Source organism: Chrysochloris asiatica, unplaced genomic scaffold (genome assembly GCF_000296735.1).
Source record: "Chrysochloris asiatica unplaced genomic scaffold, ChrAsi1.0 scaffold00108, whole genome shotgun sequence".
Classification (NCBI taxonomy): domain Eukaryota; kingdom Metazoa; phylum Chordata; class Mammalia; order Afrosoricida; family Chrysochloridae; genus Chrysochloris; species Chrysochloris asiatica.
Genome location: NW_006408626.1, coordinates 8,239,154 through 8,253,925, shown reverse-complemented (window position 1 = coordinate 8,253,925; position 14,772 = coordinate 8,239,154). Strand labels below are relative to the sequence as shown.

The 14,772-nt window shown below is 35.4% G+C and overlaps 1 protein-coding gene across 1 annotated transcript in view; it reads left to right on the top strand.

Annotated features, from left to right (window-relative positions):
• NAALADL2 (N-acetylated alpha-linked acidic dipeptidase-like 2) overlaps window positions 1-14,772 on the top strand; it is a 1,210,105-nt gene that overhangs the window by 502,037 nt on the left and 693,296 nt on the right. The window lies entirely within an intron of this gene.

Below are 14,772 nucleotides of genomic sequence, written 5' to 3'. Positions count from 1 at the left end.
ACTCAATATTTCTTAAACTTTTTATTGTGCTTTGAGTGAAGGTTTACGACAACATTTGTAGTGTCTGTGTATCCCTTCCATCATCTTTTGAGGCTTCCTGCATCATTCAGTATTGAAGGATTGAAAATTTTCTTCACCTCTTTCAACTTGAGAAATGCTGAGCCTGCACTTCCCTTTTTGTTTTCTAACTTCAGGCTTACACATTTCATTATTATACTTGATTTTGTCTTTTCAAACTGCCCTTGGAAATTTTCTGTTCAACTCATTTACCTCCTCATTTTTTCTATTTGCTTTAGCATTTCTGTTCTGGAGAGCATGTTTTAGAGTTTCTTCCTGACATCATTTTGATCACTTTGGTCTTCTTTTTTTTTTTTTTTTTTTGTCCTTTTTGTATCTGTTCTTGAGATGATCTCTAAATTTAAGTAGAATATGTTGAAGGTCATATGTTGGCTCTTGTGAACTTGTTTTTTTAATTTTCTTCAGCTTCAGTTGATGGTCTGTACCAGTCTGTCCCTGGCCTTCTTTTGACTAATGATATGGATCTTTTTCACTGTTTCTTTCCATAGATGTAGTCAATTTGATTTCTGTGTGTGCCATCTCGTGAGGTCCATGTGTATAATCGTCTTTTATGTTGCTTAAAAAAGATATTTGCAATGATGTCATTGGTTTTGCAAAATTCTATCATGAGATCTCCAGCATTATTTCAATCACCAAGGCCATATTTTCCAATGACTGATACTTCCTCTTTGTTTTCAGCTTTTGCATTCCAATCGCCAGTAATTATCAATATATTTTGATTGCAGGTTGATCAATTTCAGACTGTTAAAATTCTTCAATTTCAAAATCACTGGCTTTAGTAGTTGGCGCATAAATTTCAATAATAATGGTTTTAACATCTCTTCCTTGTAATTATATGGACATTATCCTATCACAGACAGCATTATTCTTCAAGATATATGTTGAAATGTTCTTTTTAATGATGAATATGATGCCATTCCTCTTCAATTTGTCATTATCTGCATAGTAAACTATATGATTGTCATTTTCATCGTGGTCAATACCTGTTCATTTCAGCTCACAAATGCCTAGGATACTGATTTTTATGCATTGCACTTCAGCTTTGACAACTTCTAATTTTCCTACATTCATTCATTCTATATTCCAATTATTAATGGATGTTACTGCTATTTCTCCTCATTTTGAGTTGTGCCCATCAGTAAATGAAGGTCCTGAAAGCTTTACTCCATTAACGTCATCATGGTCAACTCTACTTTGAGGAGGCAGCTTTTCCCCAGTCACATTTTGTGGAGTTCGTCTTCTGGCACTACATCTGTCAGTACTCTGGTGCTATTCATGATTCAGTATTCAATACTTTGATTCTGTGTGACAGTGTTCCACCAATATTCATAACATAGCTAAACATGCAGAAGTAATCTGCTCTCCTTCTTCTTATTCTGTGTTTGGAGGTTCAGCTTAAACCTGCCTACATGTGTGACCTTTCTGTCATTTAAAATACTGGTAGCATAGCTGCCAGTGTCAGAGGAATATGTACGTCACCACAGTACAACAAGCTGACAGACAAGTGGTGGATAGAAATACTTGTTGTTAACTGTTGTCAAGTCGATTCCGACCCATAGTGACTCTGTATAGGGTTTCCGAGGGACATCTGGTGAGCTTGAACCACCAACCTTGAGGTCAAACGACTGATAGATACAATGATTTAAAGAAATATATGGTACAAAATCCTTTATTCCTGTTTCAATAAACTACTGTGAAAATCTAAGGTGATATTGATAAATGGGATTTCATTCTAAGCTGTATCTGTAACCTGAACTAAGTAAGCGATATATGCAATCCTTGTATATCAAGGGTCTTCAGCACTACACTTCTATTCAGGCAGTAGGATAAATTACTTTGACAATATGCATTTCTGGGAACATCATATTTATTGAGAATAGCAATTAATCACTTAAATTTATATTTGAATGAACTGTATTTCCAGGAAAATCATTTAATTTTATTGGTGTATTTTATATTTTCTCTAAGCAAAATTTGATCACAAAAACATAAAATTGATTTTGAAATTAAGTTTAATTTGGAACTACAATCTGAATAATTATATAAGTCCTGCTTTATCCAGTGAGGTTTAATTTTACTGTTATGTGTACAAGTAAAACTACACACATTTTGATTTGCCTTAAGATTGTGTAACATCACTAAAGTTAAAATATAAAGAAGTATTCCTCAAGATTTAACAAGTGACACTAAGCATCTTTTAAAAATTAATATGGATAATTTTCTTTTTTGTCATCATTTTCTATACATTAATTTAGAATTTCATATCTTTGGCCAGTGGTTTTTATAAGACCTTTGTATCATTTATCATAATAAATTATTATTAAAGCTTTTAAGGAGATTTGCTATTTTTAAATGAGAATAAGGAAAGCCATTCACTTCATATTGCACTCATTTTTAGTAAGAGATGTAATAAAAATAGAATTGTCTTGATCACTGGCAAAAATGCCATTACTTAAAAAATTATAGAGGGACTTAATTTTATATACCACAATGTTTTAGCAAATATGAAATTTAGTCACACATTATTATAGTTATTTTAAAAGTCTATGGACTTTCTTTATGATATTTCTTATGTAAAATTAATTGTGTTAATATTTTCTAATATGTTTTACATACATTAACATTTATCAATCTTGAGTCATTAATGGTTTCTGTACACATGCTCTGTTGAAGAAACCACAATGTACAATGGCAAGAATCTTTATTAAATGCCTTCTCAATTGCAGACTTGCAGGCCTTATGATAAATCATTTTTGAGATTTGTCTAATTTAATCTGCTTATGATCCTCTGATGTAAGTGCTGCTCTGTATCTGACCTTATCTTAATATCCTCTTAGTGATTTTGGATATGAAAGTTTGGAGGAAAGACTCTATAGTTTAGTCTTGATTATAGATATTAGTACATTTCTTTATTCACCTTAATTTATTTACTGGCACTCCTGGTATGGCACTGTAGAATCAGCACTGGACTGTGAACCACAAGTTTGGCAATTTAAACCCACCAGCTGCTCCTTGAAAGCCCTATACAGGATAGCTATGACTCAGAACTGACTTGATGACATTCAATAACAACAGCAATTTATTTCCTGAGCTCCTTCTGTCAGGTAATGCTGGTGTTGGGAATATAGTACTGAACAGTACAGACACAATACCTGTCTTCACAGAGCTTATATCCTAGAGTTGTAGAACAACTATATAAGTACATAAGAAAATAATAAGATAATTTTTTGGTAATGATTACTACCGTGCAAAAAATGAAACCGCCAATGGTTTGGAATAAAAGGGATAAGATTTTTATTGAGATGTCAATGATTGATTATTTGAAAAAGTACTATCTTTGCTTAACTAACTTTTACTCTTGGCCAGAGCACAGCATTTTCAAACTCTGTAAATTTAGAAGTTAGAGCAAACTGCACATATGAGACGATTTTCTTCTCTGTACAGTAGAAAGGATAGTGTTAATTGTCATTGAGTTGGTTCCGACACATAGTGACCCTGTAGAGGGCTTCTGAGGAACAGCTGATGGGTTTGAACTGCCGACCATGTGTATCGAAGTCCAGTGTTTATTTGATAGCATCACACCAGGATAGAACCACTAGATTGCTACTGTAATGATTTCGGAATTGTAGATATTGATTGAATGAAACTCTTTATTACTTTTGGTTATGACAAAGTCATTTAAAAAAATATATGTTATTACTGTTGTCATGTGGTTAGGTGCCCTTGAGTTGGCTCCAACTATGCACAAAAGAACTAAACATGGCCAGATGCTGTGCTACCCTCACAATGGTTGTTATGTTTGAGGCTTTTTGTTGCAGTCACTGTGTAAATCCATCTCATTGTGGGTCTCCATCTTTTTCGCTGACTCTCTACTTTACCAATCATAATGTCCTTTTCCAAGGATTGCTCCCTCCTGCTAATATGTACATTATATCATCATCTGCACTTTCAAGAATTAGTCTGGCTTTACTTCTTCTGGGAAATATGTGCTTGTTCTTTTGGCAGACAGTGGTACTTTAAATACTCTTCACCAGCACCATAGTTCAGCTACATGGATTCTTCTCCAGTCTCCATATTCATTGTACAGCTTTCACATGTATATTTTTGTTAAGTGCCATTGACTCCTTTTCAACCCATAGCGACGCTATATAGAGTTTCTGAGGAGCAACTGGTAAGCTTGAACTGCCAACGTTGCAGTTCAAACCAACCTTGCAGTCCAACTCATTAACCCAAAGTGCCACACCAGAACTCTTTACATGCATATAAGGCCATTGAAAATACCTTGGCTTGGGTGGATCTGGGCACCTGAGTTCTTAAAGTGACTTCTTTGCTCTTTAATACTTTAATGAAGACTTTTGGTTGTGAGTGAAGTAAAATGAAATCCTTTAAACTTCAGTCATTTCTCCATTTGTCATGATGCTGTTCATTGGTCTAGTATATAGGACTTTTGTTTTCTTTACATTGAGCTTGAATCCATACTAAAGACTGTATTCTTTCATCTTCATTAGCAAGTGTTTCAAATCCTCTTCACTTTTAGCAAATGAGGTTGTGTCATCTGCATATTGCAGGTTGTTAATTAGCCTTCTAGTCCCGATGCTGTGTTCTTCATATATTCCAGTTCTTCACATTATTTGCTCAATATTTAGATTCAGTAAGTATGGTGAAAAGATACAACGCTGGTATACACCTTCCTTGATTTGAAACAGGCAATATCCCCTTGTTTTCATAAATACAAGAAATGTTCTGGAATTCATATTCTTCATAATGTTTGTTATGAATGCAATGGAATGCCTCTGCATAGTCAGGAAAATACAAGAAAGCATCATACTGACCTTCTTTGCTTTTAGCCATCTTAGAAGATTTTATTTTTTAAATGATTTGTCAAGAATTTTAATTTACTAGGACATTATTTCATCACTGAAGAATGTTTTTGTAATATTTATTGTTTTATTCAGCTATTGTTGTTGTTAGGTGCCATAGAGTTTGTACCGACTCATAGTGACCCTATGCACAACAGAACAAAACACTGCCCAGTCCTAGGCCAACTTCACAACTGTAGCTAGGCTTGAACCCATTGCTGCCACCACTGTGCTAATCCATCTCGTTGGGAGCCTTACTCTTTTTCTCTGACCCTCCACCTTACCAAACATGATATCCTTTTCCAGGGACTGGTCCCTCTTGATAATATGTCCAAAGTATGAGAGACAAAGTTTGGCCACCTTGGCCTCTAAGGAGCACTCTGGCTGCACTTTTCTAACACAGATCTGTTGGTTCTTTTGGCAGACCATATTACTTTTAATATTCTCCTTCAACGCCATAACTCAAATTCATCATTTCTTCTACAGTCTCCCTTATTCACTGTCCAGCTTTCACATGCACATGAGGTTTTGAAAATATCATGACTTGGTCAGGTTTATCTTAGTCCTCAAACTGACTTCTTTGGTCTTGTGTAGCAGGTTTGCCTGATACAATATGTCATTTGATTTCTTCACTGATGCTTCTATGAATGTTGATGGTTTATCTGAGCAGAATGAAGCAGTGAAATGTCAGTCTTTCCTCCATTTATGTGGATGTTTTTTATTGTCCAGTGGTGAGGATTTTCTTTTTCTTTACATTGAGGTGCAACCCATACTGAAGGCTGTGGTCTTTATCTTCATCAGTTAAGTATTTGAAGTCCTTTAAACTTTCAGCAAGAAAGGTTGTATCATCTGCATATCACAGATCATTAATGAGTCTTCCTCCAATCTTGATGCCACATTGTTTCTATACTCTATAGTTTATCATATTATGCTCTCAGCATACAGATTGAATAATTATTGTGAAAAAAACAAAACACAACAATAGAGCACACCTTCCCTCATTTTAAACCATTCAGTGTTCCCTTGTCCAGCTATAATACCTCAAAAAATATTGACTCTTAAGTTAACATAAATGTTTTAAATCATATAACCAAAATAGCATTCTGTCATTTGGTAACAATTTTCTTTAACACTTGCTTTTGAAATAATAAAGGATTCCACTGTAAACTTTTTTGATAAAATTTCAAAAGATTAAAGAAATTGAGAATACACTGATTATTTCAAAATGAATAGTGCAGTGTGCTATTTGACGTATATATAAATAACCTTATGGTAAAATGGACTGGTTTGGTATGCTTATTTGTGCATAAAAATTTTTATCTTCACCCTAATCATTTTGTATTTTTATCAGATTACTGAAGGATATTTCTAAATGTTTTTCCCCCATTTGAACAAAACACTATAAAAGAATTGTTGTTGTTAAGTGCCGTCGAGTTGGTTCCGACCCATAGCGACCCTGTACAGGGTTTCCGAGGGTGTAAATCCTTACGGGAGTAGAAAGCCTCATCTTTCTCCCGCGGAGCGGCTGGTAGTTTCGAACCGCTGACCTTAAGGTTCGCAGCCCGATATTGGACATAAAATAATCATGAAGTAGTAGGATAAGTAGCAAGTAGAAACTTTCTTTTGTTGTTTTCATTGGGTGCTATCAATTTGTTCTGAATCAAATCCACCGTGTATAGGATTTCTAAGTAGCATCTGGTGAGTTTGAACTGCCAGTCTTGTGTTTAGCCGCCCAGTGTGTATCGTATAGTGCCACACCAAAACTCCTAGACATAAGCAAATACCTTACAAGTTGCTGGCACTGATAGCCATGGTCCTGGGGGACATTTATCATGATAATGTTCTACATCCTACTTTAGTGAGTAGAATCTGGGGTCTTAAAAACTTTCAAACAGTCTTCTAAGATACACCAAACGGTGTCATATAGAGAACAAAGGACAGTAAATACAACCAGAGATATAAAGAATTGGTACAAAGAACTAATGAAGCAGACAGCACCCAACTACCAACACAAATACTTACAGTTGGATCAATAAGCAAAATCATTATAAATGGAGAAAAGACCATAGTTGTCAAGGATTTCACTTTATTTAGATCCACAATCAAGCAGCACTGAGGAACTCGAATGATGTTTTGAGAAAATCTGCTGCAAAGATCTCTTTAAAATATAAAATATTTCACTTTGAGGACTACAGTATACCTGACACAAGCCATAATATTTTCATCATGTATGTGCAAAAGCTGTGCAGTGAATAAGAAAGAGCAGAGAAGAATTGATGAATTTGAATTATGGTATTGGGGAAGAATATTGAATATACCATAAACTGTCAGAAGTACAACCAAATCTATCTTAGAAGTATAGCTTGATTTATACTTAGAAGCAAGGATGGCAAGACTTGTCTCATGTACTTTGGACCTGTTCCCAGGAGGGACTAATTTTTAGAGAAGAACACCATGCTTGGTAGAGGTTCAGCAAAAAAGAAAACCCCCAATGAAATGGATTGAAACAATTATTGAAACAAGGAGCTCAAATAGAAAAGACTGTGAGACTGTACAGAACTAGACAGTGTTACATTCTGTTGGATCACTACGAGTAGGAACCAACTTGAAGGCAGCTATCAACCACAATTGCCACCACCACAGACCACTGTGATAGAGATCACTATAGTGGTATTCAGAAAAAGAGAGAGAAAAAGATAGAACAAAATTCAAATTCACAATACAGATCAGACTCACTGGTCTGACTGAAACTGGAAAAACCCCTGAGACTGTTGTCCTTAGAGAACCTTCTAACTCAGAACTGAAGCCACACCCAAAGTTCACCTTTAAGAAAAATATTAAACAATAACAACCATGAGGAAAAACCTCCTTAAAACAATTACATACATGAGACAAAATGGGCAACTTATGTTCAAAGAGGTAGAAAGGTACAGGCTATCAGGTGATTAGAAATGAGGAACCTCAGGTGGAAAGAGGCAGAGTGTTGACACATTGTATGATTACAATCAATATTACAAAACAATTTTGTATAAATTTTTTAATGGGAAACTAATTTGATCTTTAAAATTTCACTTGAAGCACAATAATTAATATACCTCCAAAAAAGAGTAAGTATCCAAATAGATTAAAACATTTGAACAAATTGAAGTTAAAATATTGCTGAGCTTTTACTGAAACTTAATAGATTTATTAATAAACTAGAACCAAATTTCAGTTGTTTTCTCAGATTTTGTTTGTAGGTATTTCTAAAATACTTATAATATTTGTCAATCAAAAATTAATTTTTCATTAAATTTAGTAATTTAAATACATACATATCTAATATTATATTTTCTTAATTAACTTAGTTATACATGAAGTAATTCTTCCACATAAATATTTAGTTCTTTCCTCTTCTGTAAATTATGAATATCACCCTTAAATATTTAATTTTAAGTGGAGAATTTTCTAATCTCTGTAATGGTTAAAGAGCTCAGCTGCTATCCAAAAGACTGACAGTTTGAACCCATGACCCACATGTAGGGGTAAAAATTTGGCATCAAATTCCATAAAGATTTATAGCCTTGGAAACTATGAATCAGTTATATTCTGTCCCTATAGGGTCACTATGAGTTGGAATTCACTCTGTAGCATTAAGTTTGATTTTTGTTCCTAGTTGTTGACATATTTATGGAGAAATTGGTGAAGACAGTAATTTTCGTTTTTAACTTTGGCAGTCTTAAAAAAAGAAAAGAAGACAAACATATGAATTGAGTTATATACTTATCTAGTTATTGCCGAAGTTGTCCAAATGTCAGTGATCTATGAACATTTTTCTTTGAGTTCTAAAATTATTTATAACCATCACTTTAAGTAATTTGCCTTCATAAACTGTTAGATTAAATTAACCCTACCTAGAAACTGTTGACTCATTTATTTTTTATGTGAAAAATTCTATCAACATTAAAATCAAGTGGAATCTAACACAAATTATTTCAAATGTAATGTATTACTATTTTATTATAACAAACCAATTTGTGATTTACCTTTATTTAATCTAGAGAAATGTTTGTCCTTTTTTTAATTGGTCTCTTTGCCCCTAGAAATTACCAAGTTATTTCATATGGCTTGTAAATTTATTAATTTACATACTTCAGCATATTTCTGTTATAAAAAAAGTAAATGCATGAGGTATTGAATATATTTTAACAAATTTGCTACAAGAGTAATTGGCTTTCTTGTATTTAGACACATTATGATGAATAAACTTGTAAGAATACTAAGATGTAAATAGCACATACATTTATTAGCATAGTGTTTACTAGGAAAATTTGTGTGTAAAACCAAAACTAAAAAGTCTTAAAAGTAAAATGTATATTTCCACAGGTATTATTAGGAGAAACTATGAAAATGCATCTTCTAGAAGGGCCAGATATTATTTCAATGTAGAAAATGAACTGAAGAACTAAAGAAAATTGTATGAATATCAGGCACTTGGAAAACACTGCAAAGAATTATTGTTGTTTTTAGGTGCCATTGAGTCCGTTTTGACTTGTAGTGATCCTATAAACAACAGTATGAAACACTGCCTTGTTCTTTACAATCCTCATAATTGTTGGTACTTTTGAGCCTGTGGTTGCTACCTCTGTCAGTCTGTCTTCTTGGAGGTCTTTCTCTTTTTCACTACCTTCCACTTTACCAAGGATGATGTCCTTCTCCAGGGACTGGTCCATCCTGATAATATGTCTTAAGTATGAGAAATGAAGTATCACCATTCTCACTTCTACGGAACATCATGGCTGTACTTAATCTAAGAAGAGTTTTATCTTCAGACAGTCCGTGGTACTTTCAATATTCTTCACCAAAATCACAATTCAAATAGAAAAATAAATAACATCATGAAAAATGGTGAAAAGATTGAAGTTCTCAAAGACTTCGTTTTGCTTGAATTTATAATCAATGCTCATGAAAGCTGCAATCAGGACATCAGACAACCTATTGCATTAGGTAGATATGCTGCAAAAGACCTCTTTAAAGTGTTAAGGAGCAAATATGTCTCTCTCAAGACTAAGATACACCTGACCTAAGACATGATAGTCTCAATCACCTCATATACATGTGACAGTTAGAAAACGAATAAGGAAAACCATAGAAGAATCAATGCATTTGAATTACGGTTATAATTGTTGATAAGGGCATTGTAAGTAGCATCCTCATTTTTTTATATTAGGGAGTTGATTTATTTTTCTGTTGTTGGTGTTAAGTTCCATTGTGTCAGTTCCTACCCTTAGCGACCCTGTATAGAGTTTCCAAGAAGGGGCTGGTAAGCTTGAACCACCAACCTTGCAGTTCAAACTGAGTTTTCAGTCTAGCGCATTTGCTCACAGCACCACACTAAGAGTTCTATATTATCTATTTGATAAATCTAAAAATAGTACTAAGCAAATCAAAGGGAGGAATACTCAAGAGAATGCCTATAGGTTGTGGGGCTGACAGGAAGGGCTTAGATGGAGTTATTTTTCATCATTCTACTGTTTATATTTCCATGCATTTGCCAGTTTGTCATAATGTGTAGCTTGAACATTGCTATAATGCTGGAAACTGTGCCACTAGTGTTTAAAATACCAGCAGGATCACCCATGGTAGATGAGTTGTTTAATATGAACTCAACCATACAACAAGGTGGTTTCAAAAAGTTCATGAAAAATGGAATCACACATAAGGATTTTTTTTTTCATGAACTCTTTAAAATTGCATTATATATTAACACCTGGAAGATGCTAAGAATGTAGTGATGAGCCAGGCATCAACCAGTCATCAACCATACAATTTAGCTCTATTTCAGCATAATTGAGCATGAGGAATAAATAAGTTAGCATTGTTGTTGTTGTTGAGTGCCATGGAGTCGGTTCCGACTCATAGCGACCCTACACAGGGTTTCCGAGGCTGTAAATCTTTATGGGAGCAGACCACCTCATCTTTCTCCCGCAGAACCGCTGGTAGTTTCGAACTGCTGACCTTGCAGCTCACAGCCTGATTCATAACCACTTCGCTACCCGTTAGCATAGAAGTTAGCATAGAAGTCAGAAAAAAAAATATTTTGAGAACTCGTTCATAATATCGAATATAAAAATTCATCATTTTTACTAAACAGCATAGCAACAAGTCAAGAGAAAGCTATAATATATTAACAGAAAAAAATAATAGACTAAATATGAAGTGAGGTGTTTAAACAATAAAAATAAAGTTGACAATGAGGTGCACAAGAAGAAGAAAGGGATTTTATTGCATGCTCAGACAAGGAACAACATAGAGTCTTGTGACCAAAATACCAAGGGACTCCCCAAAATAGGGATACCTGTGCTTTATTCCTCTAGATTTCTGGGATTCTGTCTTCTTCCTGCGCCTCACTGCTTTCTAATCTTCCTCTGTCATAAACTAAGGTCTTGCTGTCAAATCATGTTCTCCTGGATATTCTCAAGGTACACACCTCACTTCTAAAGTGGGCCTAGGGAAGATGGTGAGTCAGATAATGTTACATTCCAGAGATTTAGGGGCCTGAGGCCACTAGGAAGACACATATGGATTACATGCGCTTTCAGATCTGGTTACACCTGAAGGGATCCTGTGGTTACTCTCTATAGAAGGGTCTTATGATGAAATGCCAATAACAGGCTGTGGTTGCTGTGGGCAAGCTGGAATAATTAGATCATAGATAGATGATTAACAGAACAACTTTATAAGCAGGAAGTAATAGAAAAAAGGATATTGGCCTAAAGGTTTCACTTACACATGAAGCATAGGTGTTGTTATGTGCTGTCAAGTTGGTTCTAACTCATAACAATCCTGTATAGGGTTTCTAAGGAGTGGCTGGTGAGTTTGAAGTGTCCACTTTGTGGTTCAAACTGACTTTGCAGTCCAGTGCATTATCCTATGAAGACACCTACATGAAGCATAAGTAGCACTAAAATGAGAGAACTCAGCAGGATTTTAGATGCTGAGTGAGTAGGCTACACCATTAGCCAATGGCTGAACCAGAAACCAAAAAGTGGTAAACACTAAAGAAGTCTTCTTTATCCTGTTTGTGGTGGTATTGGGAGGCTCATGATATGAGGTAGAACAGGGGCTGAAGGTAAAGGACAGACTTTAAAAGTCATGATTAGGATTTTTGCCTTTAAAAGTTAAGGGTAATAGAAGCCATTGAAATGGTAAAAGAGGTGTGATTGCTTTTACAAAAGGTCCTTTTGATGTAGTGTCAAGCAACTTGTAGACTGGAAGAACAGTGAAGATAGTGAGTATGGTCCTCAGAACAAGTGAATGAATCAACAGGAAGAGGCAGCAGTATCTTCTATTGAACTGAGCCTCAGGACTAGCCTATATATCCTCATTCCTCTGTTTTTGATGTGCATAAGTGGTTTGATTGAAAGGACAGGAGCTAAAGTGGAGCTACAGGAAAAAATTCAACTCTGAATTGTGCTGATCTTTTATTTGTTTTGGATGTTGCTCTTAGATAAAGCACTGGACCACAAGGTCAGTTTGAACCACAAGGTCAGCAGTTGAAACTCACCAGCCGTTCTGTTCCTTGGAAATCCTATACAGAGTCACTATGAGTCCGGTTCAACTCGACAGCACTTAACAACAATAACATGATATTAAGTAATATTCAGGCAGAGATGTTAAGTAATTTGTTGGACATACCAATATGAAAATCAGAGAAGAGGTATGGACTGGATGTAAAAAGTAGACTATTTTTCATCTATGTGGAAGAGATTTTTTTAGAAAAAAAGTAAAATATAATGTATAATGAACTTAAATATGAAATATTAGAGGGATCTCTAATATTTAATTTAGAATTATATAGCTATATAGAGAAGGAGCCCTGGTGTGTGCTGTAGGGTAAGCACTGGACCATTAACCTCAAAGATGGCAGTTCAAACACACAAGCCACTTCTTGGAACCAAAGCAACAGTACTTAACAATAACAACATAGAGGGCAAGTTGAGTAAGAATGCCCAAAGAAATGCATAGGGTCATAGAATGATTCAGGTACCCAGAGAGGGGAAGAAGTACGGATTGGGAGTAGTGAAAAGTAGTCACAAGTGGCAATGTCTAAATATCAAGAATGAGAGTGATTTGATTTTCTTTTATACTTAGCTATTTTTAAAACAATTGTATGTTGTAACTGGGTACTTGGTTAATGTCTTCACTCTATGTTGAGAGTGCTACTTGTCAGAGCCTTAAAGAAATTAACTGAGCATGAATCTTAGAAGATTGTGGGCAAGAAGTCAGTGTTTTTTCTGCAAAAACATAGTACAGAAAAGACCAGTCAAATAGCCAGAAATTCTAGATGAATTATGTAAACAGTGGTTTATGACAGCAGACTCTGTTAAAAGGGAAACCTATTGTCTCAGACTCCTGATACGGGTGTCAGTTACTTGATGATCATAATTCAACTTTAATTTTCTGTAAATTGATGTCAAAACAAGAGCCAGTATACCTTTACTAATTCTTACTGTTTTGCACACCCCTGTTTTATGCTAAGGATGACACGATGTATATTTGTATACTGTTGTTGTTAAGTGCTATTGAGTCAGTTCCAACTCAGCAGCCCTGCCTAGGGTTTTCAAGGATCAGCTAGTTAGTTGGAACCACCAACCATGTCATTCAAACCAAACTTGTGGTCCAGTGCTTTATCTTACAGTGCCACATCAGTACTCCATTATATATTGTTGTTAAGTGTCATTGAGTCAATTCTAACTCATAGTGACCCTGTATAGAGTTTCCGACAAGCGGCTAGTGAGTTGGAACCACTGAATTTGTAATCCAAACTGACTTTGCTATCAAGCTCATTAATCCATAGCACCACACTAGGACTCCATTATCTATCTATCTATCTATATATATATATATATTTTTTTAACCATTTTTTTTATTGTGAATTCAGTGAAGGTTTACAGAGCAGATCATTACTTTCACATTCAACAAATCATATACTTTGCTTCATTACAATTATTGTAATCCCCTCCATTATCAACAGTTAACAGTATTTACCTCTATTTACTTTATTTTTATTTATTTATTTTTTTAGTTTTTATTGTGAATAGAGTTCAGAGTCCCCAGCTGCTCTACCTCTCCACATCATCATCTCTGCCTCCATTTCTGGTGTCACTGCTTCTCTGGATAGGGTCCTGCACTCCGCTCTTCTCCTTTGGTGGTCCCAGGGTCCTCCACTCCTGGACTGCAAGATCAACCACTCCCCTCCTTTTGTTACAAAACATCTACCTTTACATTTGCAATAAGTCCCGATAGCAATTATTCACTATTGAACCATAAGAGTCTTGTCCCCATCTCCTTTCACCAGTCCTGTCCATACAGCTTGGAAACCACTGAGTGGAGATTCTACATTGCCCTGCATCCTCTGAAACTAAGCGCCCTCTTGAAAGCTTGTAAGCCAGTCACTTTGTGCCTTTGTAGCCTCCCCCCACCCCCACTTTTGGTAGCCAATGTCTAATTTGCCCATGCCTATCAACCCTGTGTACTGAGGGTGTGGGAATGATACTTGCTGTATAGATTCGTTCCCTCTTTTAAGCTACTACATTCATAAGTATATGTCAACTTCATCAAATTGTAGCGCATTGCTCTTTTATGCTCCTCTTTCTTCCTGTAGTCAAGTTCTAATCGTTCAGCCATTGAAGCTAGGTCAAATGGATACTATCTGCAAGTATGGGCATTGATGTGCATCTCCCTTTATTTCATATCAGCTGGACACTTCACTCTCTGCTCTAGTCTTCTGTGACTAGGTTCCTGTCCATGACTCAGGAGTTCCCAAGTCTCTCTATAGTGCTGGTCACCCAGG